Source organism: Callithrix jacchus, chromosome Y, assembly GCF_049354715.1.
Source record: "Callithrix jacchus isolate 240 chromosome Y, calJac240_pri, whole genome shotgun sequence".
Classification (NCBI taxonomy): Eukaryota; Metazoa; Chordata; class Mammalia; order Primates; family Cebidae; genus Callithrix; species Callithrix jacchus.
This window is the reverse complement of record NC_133525.1, coordinates 8919244-8926604: the sequence shown is the minus strand read 5'-3', so window position 1 is coordinate 8926604 and position 7361 is coordinate 8919244. Positions and strand designations below refer to the sequence as shown.

General features: G+C 38.5%; 1 long non-coding RNA gene across 1 annotated transcript; it reads right to left on the bottom strand.

The window, feature by feature from the left end:
* Nucleotides 1–495: 495 nt before the first annotated feature.
* On the bottom strand, nucleotides 496–3781 carry LOC144581296 (uncharacterized). Its single transcript, XR_013531913.1, has 4 exons — nucleotides 3677–3781; nucleotides 3235–3386; nucleotides 1122–1227; nucleotides 496–573 (listed from the first exon to the last, which is right to left on the bottom strand). It is a non-coding gene; the product is annotated as an uncharacterized LOC144581296 (long non-coding RNA).
* Between the last annotated feature and the right edge of the window lie 3580 nt (nucleotides 3782–7361).

The window sequence follows — 7361 nt, the reverse complement described above, 5'->3', positions numbered from 1 at the left end:
AGATGAGAAGGATATGAGATATGCATTCTTCCATTAGTCAGCACGTAACATGGCTTTCCTATAAGATTTTATTTTATAGCTTTCAATTATGACAAATATTCCTGAGATAGTTAAGATTCTCCCTTCCCACCATTTCCTTCTGATACATGCTTACTTCATAGACTCTTAGATTTTGGCCAATCACTTTTTTTTTTTTTTTTTTTCAGAAACTTTGGTCTGCTTTATTTATTTATTTATTTATTTATTTAATTTTTTATTGGATTATAGGTTTTGGGGTACATGAGCAGAGCATGCAAGACAGTTGCGTAGGTACACACATGGCAGTGTGCTTTGCTTTTCTTCTCCCCTTCACCCACATTTGGCATTTCTCCCCAGGCTATCCCTCCCCACCTCCCCCTCCCACTGGCCTTCCCCCTTTTCCCCCCAATAGACCCCAGTGTTTAGTACTCCCCTTTCTGTGTCCATGTGTTCTCATTTTTCATCACCCACCTATGAGTGAGAATATGCGGTGTTTCATTTTCTGTTCTTGTGTCAGTTTGCTGAGGATGATGTTTTCCAGATTCATCCATGTCCCTACAAACGACACGAACTCATCATTTCTGATTGCTGCATAATATTCCATGGTGTATATGTGCCACATTTTTCCAATCCAGTCTATTATCAATGGGCATTTGGGTTGATTCCAGGTCTTTGCTATTGTAAACAGTGCTGCAATGAACATTCGTGTACATGTGTCCTTATAGTAGAACGATTTATAGTCTTTTGGATATATACCCAGTAATGGGATTGCTGGGTCAAATGGAATTTCTGTTTCTAAGGCCTTGAGGAATCGCCACACTGTCTTCCACAATGGTTGAACTAATTTACACTCCCACCAACAGTGTAAAAGTGTTCCTTTTTCTCCACATCCTCTCAGATGCTGGCCAATCACTTTAAACCAAGTACTAGAAGACAGAATAATTTCAATGCCTGACATTGTGACTTTACTTCCATTTTTACCCCTACAAAGTGGAGCAAATGGATTCAATTGCTTACAAGATTTTTATGTACTTCTGATTGTATTTTTCCATTAGTTCACCTGAATTATATTAATGATATAGAAAATATGACTCGTGGCTTACTCTGATATTGGTATACCCTGCAGTGTCTCTACAAGCAATTATAACATCTCTTATCCATCTCTTCCAAAACGTGTTATAAGTGTGAGCATCTTCCATTTCTTCATTTCTGAAAGGGAATTGGAGAAGGACCATTCGTATATCTCCCATTTCTGGATCTGTTCCAATTTGTGGATTAAAACTTGGGTGCAGGCAGGTTTTGTGACCAAGTAAAAAAACTTCCTGGTCAATAACTCCTGAAATGTTAGAGTGCACATGCTTCCTAATGAAATGGAAACATAGAGAATGTAATAAAAATTAAAATGAGAAAAGCATTTCATTTTACCTCAATTTAAACTTAAATGGTTGCTGTATATAATTTTCCTAGTTCGCACATGGTTGGTCATGCCTGTAATCCCAGCACTGTGAGAGGCTGAGGAAGGCACATTACTTCAGGTCAGGAGTTTGATACCTGTCTGGAAAATATGTTGAAACCTCATCTCTACTAAAAATACAGAGAAGAAGAAAAAAACAAAAGCTAGGCCGAGTGGCATGCTCCTTTAGTCCCAGCTACTAGGGAGGCTCAGCAAGAGAATCACTTGCACCTGAGTTGGTGGAGGTTATAGTAAACTGAAATTGTGGTACTGCACTCCAGCCTGGATGACAAAGCAAGACTCTGTCTCAATAACAACAGTAATAATGACAAAATAAATTAAGTAAATTGTTATTTGGCAATTTAATCCAACAAATTTCTATTGTATATTACTTTATACTGGTGCTCTCTATTGTACACCAAATAGTGTTTAACTTGTAAAGCTTCAAAATTCATTCTTCCTACGCTTTATTTCGTACTTTTTCTTTGTTTGTTTGGTTTTTAAGACAGGTTCTCACTCTGTCACCCAGACTGGAATGTAGTGCCTTGATCATGGCTAACGGTAGCCTTGACCTCTCTGCTGAAGCAATCCTCCTACCTTAGTCTCCTAAGTAGCTGGCACTACAGGCATATGTCACCAAAACTAGCTAATTTTTAAATAAATATTTTTTTGAGACAATGTCTTTCTGTGTTGTTCAAGTTGGTCTTGAACTCCTGGACTCAAGTGATCCTCCCACCTCAGCCTCCCAAGCAGTTAGCACCATAGGTGTGTACAACCAAGCATGGTTAATTAAAAAAAAAATTACACACACACACACACACACACATTAAATTAATGTGTAATATATTAATATAAATAAATAAAATATATATGTATACTGGTGCTCTCTATTGTGCACTGAATAGTGTTTAACTTGTACATCTTCAAACTTCACTCTTGCTACAATTTGTTTTGTTCCTTTCGTTGTTTGTTTGTTTGTTTTTAGACAGGTTCTTACTCTGTCACCCAGACTGGAGTACAGTAACTTGATCATGGCTAACTGTAGCCTTGACATCTACAAGTGGTACAATCTTGGCTCAACATTTTATAAATATACTATAAATCTGAATAATATAAAAATATGTAAATATATATGTAAATACTACATATCTAAATATTACATATTATTTTTGATATTTTAAAATATTGTTCAATATTTTCTTTTAGTTTGCATTTTTTGTTGGTTTGTTTTTTGAGCTAGTAGGGTCTCACTTCCATTACCCAGGTTGGAGTGCATTGGCATGATAATGGCTGAATACAGCCTCGAGTTATCAGGCTCAGGTGACCCTCTCACCTCGACCTTGAAAGGAGATGAAACAGGTTCTCAATCCACTTGCCCAGGCTTGAGCGCAGTGATATAATCTTGATTCATTGCAACCACTGCCTGTCAGGTTCAAGCCACCTTCCTGACTCAGCCTGACAAGTATTTGTGAGTACAGGTGTGCACCCTCATCCAAGTTAATTTTTGCATTTTGGTAGAGATGGCATTTCACAATATTGCCCAGGCTGGTCTCAAACACCTGGGCTCAAACAATCCTCGTGCCTTGACCTCCCAACACACTGGGATTGCAGGCGTGAGCCACCATGCCTGGCCTAATATTTTCTAAAGAACACCAAAGTCCCTTTCATGTACTGAAATCCAATGCAAATATAGTTAATGAGATGAAACAGATCTAAAAAGTAAAAATAAGCATGATTCCCTGCTCATGGTTCTAAATACTTACAGTTTAGTCAGACAGCTGGCTGTAGAGAGGATCCAGAATCATGCCCTGGCAGCATTCAGCCATGGACGCTAACCATGAGATGTTGCTGGGTGCTGACAATGGGGCAATCATTGGGGCCAATGAGTATCACCACTGCTTTTGAGAATAAAGTACTGGAAAGGGTAGGTGGAAAGGTAAATATAACATCAAAAACAGTATCTTTTCAAACAATCATATCAAGAACAACATAGAGAAGGATGATAAGTAAAGGAAAACATGATCAAAATGTAGAATTAGGTGAAAGAGAACTATTAAAAATAGTAAGTGACAAAAAAACACAGGTATATTTTAAAAGGAAGATATTTTAAAGACAAAGCAAAAAATTAAATACTAAGATGAACAAGTCATACATAGCAAAGAGACTTGCTTGAGAAAAAAACCCTCCCACGTATCTGTAACTTACCACCAGAACAGTGAAGAAACAATCCCCAAAATTGGTAGAAGAGAAGTAGACCTTGCATGTTGGCTCAAGTGTGTGTGAATAGAAGATAGGTTGCAGGAAACTACCTATGAAGGTGGAGATTGAAATGGCAGGATATAGAACGTCTGACATCATAAGCGGTCCTTGTGAGATAACTGCCTTCCATTATGACCAAGCAAGTGTAATATGCTAGAAATTTAGCAAAGTTAAAGGGGTGCTAAAATTATAACTTTTTCATTAGTTTAGTGTTCACCATTACTTTTGGAGTGGAGACATATAAAATCACAGTCCCACCCCTTGTACAAACTTCAGTGTCTATTTTGTGTCAGTATGTAGCTTTTTTATTTCTTTTCTTGAGATACAATCTCATTCCTGCTGGAGTGCAGTTGTGTAATCTTGGCTCACTGCCCCTTCTGCTTCCAGAGTTCAAGACCTTCTACTGTCTTGGCCCCCTGAATAGTTGGGATTATGTGTGCACACCAGCACACCTGGCTCATTTTTGTATTTCAGTAAAGACTGGGTTTCACCGTGCTACATATACTTCACCATCCTACTGCTTCCGCCTCCCAAAGTGCTGGCATTACACATATGAGCCACCATGCCCAGCCAATGTATAGCGTTCTTTATCCACCAAATATTGCTTAGTAATTAAACACGATTAGATGATCTGCATTATTTGACATATTTTCTTACAGAAGTTAAGGAAATATTTATAATTATTTTAAATAACCCACAAATCAATATAAAAAAAAAACCGTAGCACATTTCACTCAGTTATCTGTTGACATACTGACATTATTATATCTCTACTCTGAAACACTCACCTTGTACATTTACGGAAAGTATCTCAAGACAAATTGTCTGGCTTTTCTTTAATGGCAATCTGAAGCAAAGAGCTACAATTCAGTAAATATTTCCCAAGCCTCTCAAATGAAGTGTGCTTTATGTTCGACACATATATGACGAGAACCAGCCCTTGCTGTCAGGGAGTTCTCAAGGCAGGAAAGAACAATTCATTTACAGTAAGGGCAGTTCCTACTAAGGAAAATAGAATAGCTAAAATCAATTGTATATGAATAAATTTGTATACCACACTATATAAGCTGTGAGATAACAGACAAGGCAGGTTAGGTAAAGTAATGGTTTTACCCTAGACCCAAATTTATTCTATCATTCCACTTAACAATTGTAGCACTTTATTTTCAACTTCAACATGACTCGCTGTACCTGTCTTTATGTCCTTGTGCAAAATAGCAAGAAAAGAGCAAAGAAAATGGGCATTCTTTTTGAGACAGTGTCTTACTCTGCAGCCCAGGCAGGAGTGCAGAGGTGTGATATCATCTCATTCTAACCTCCCTCCCCAAGTTCAAGTGATTCTCATGCCTCAGCCTCCTGAGGAGCTGAGATTACAGGTGCACACTATCACTCCTGGATAATTTCTGTATTTTTAGTGGAGGCGGGCTTTCACCATGCCGGCCAGGATAATCTCACATTCCTGCCATCAACTGATTCACCCGTGTCGGCCTCCCAAAATGCTGGGATTACAGGCGTGAGGGAGCCACCACGCTCAGCTGAAAAACCTTACACTCATAAACTGAGCAAAACTTACTAAAAGGACTCCTACAGGTTGGGCATGGTGGCTTATCCCTATAATCTCAGCACTTTATAAGAGAATGAGATAGGCAGATCATTTAGGTTCAGAAGTCTGAGACCAGCCTGGGCAGTATGGTGAAGCCCCATTGCTGCCTAAAAATGCAAAAATTAGGCAGGCATGGTGGTGAGTGCCTGTAATCCCAACTTCTCTGGGAAGCCGAGGCAGAGAATCGCTTGAACTCTGGAGGCAGAGGTTGTTTAGTGAGCTGGGATCCTGACACTGCACTCCAGCCTGGGCTGCAGAGGGAGGCTCTCTCAGAAAAGGAAAAAAAAAAAAGCCTCCCACAAAAGTATCAACACGTAGACTTTGCTTTAGTTATTCCACTGATTCCCCCTCTTCCTTTGTTCTTATTATGTGAAAGGCAGTACCGTTAATGATCCAAGCTTTATATAATTGTCAAAAATATTTAAGTAACACATTTGTTATCTAGCTTTTAGCTAGATATCTAGCTATCTCAATGTTGTGATAACAAATAATGGAAAATAATAAAAAAGTATTAAACTAATACTTGAATTTGCATCTGAATAATAAGTAAAAATAAAGTGAACATAATGGGACAAGTAAAATAATGTTCAAGACTCTTTGGATAACATGTTTGGGGACCTGTGTCAGGAAGTAAAACGTGTAGTATTCAATTTATTTAGGTAAAGCCAGTGCAAATAACATAAGAAAGCAGGAAAAAGGAGAAGCAGTGTAAAGTTCGAGTGGAATGTATATACCCAGTGCAAGTGTGTGGACATGCAAAATGCTGTCTTCCTGCAGCAGTAGTCTTGGGTTTGTAAGTATTCTAAAAGGAATTTGAATAAAATCTAAAGGACTGAAGTGACATCAGCTTGGTGGCAGGCTAGGAGCTCCAGGCTCCTATGTAACACCAAAAAACCAACAGATTGGCTACACCGTACCTTTGCTTGGAGGTAGGAGATCCATAAGCCAGTCAAAGAGTAACTAAACCCCATCTAACAAAGGATAACAACAAAAAAATCCATGCTCACAGCACTAAGTAATCCATGGCACTTTTTGCTCACTCTTGTTCTGCCTTTCTGATTTGACCCATGTAGTGGTGAAGACTTTGGGGAGAAAACCACTCATTTTCTACTCCTTCCTCAGGATGAAAGGAAAAGAATTCAACTTGTTTGTAACATACTGTCTAACTGAAGGCTACCAAAGAGACTAGTTTCTGTCTTGCCTAACTTAAGTGTCAGGAGATAATTGATGTTTAATAGTTTGGGGGAGGCCAGTGAAATAAATGGCAAGCACTTTGCGACATGTAAAAACTGTTTGACAATGGGAGCAAAACAATGGGAACATGTAGACACAGGGAGGAGAACGACACAAACTGGGGGCCTGTGTGGGTTGAGTAGGACAAGAGGGAGCATGAAGATAAATAGCTAATTCCGGAGGGACTTAATACCTGGGAGTAGGGTAGATAGCATGATAATATTGAGACTGTTAGGGAAATAACCTCTCTAAAACCAGCCGTGAGTACAGAGGAGTAGGGGGAAAAAAATGTGCACATACTTAGTGAAGACAGATACACTTGGAAATGGCCTGAGAAGTCCCAGACTTAGCACCGTAGTGATTCTCACAGCAAGTATACAATTACAAGAGGCAGCTGTTTCTTCTCCTGAAATACCCAACGAAAGAATAATGCATGCAAAGGCAGAGGTAAATATGGCAAACTCAAAACAAAATATAAGACTTCAGAAACCATTGCTAATGAAACAGAGGACTGAGAGTTACCTGACCAAAACATTATTTTTAAACTTGTATTTATGTTATGTATGTGTATAGAACTGTATGTATTTAAAATGTAGAATATGAGGCTTGTATTTATAAATTGTGAAACGTTGACTAGAGTCAAGCAAATGAACATATCCATCGTCTCGCATGTGGTAACCCCAATTTTATGGCAAAATCTAAGTACATAAATCCACTGTTTTCAAATGTATCATATACAGTATGATACTGTTGTCCTCATACTGCATCTCAGATCTCCAAGCTTACTTATTCTAA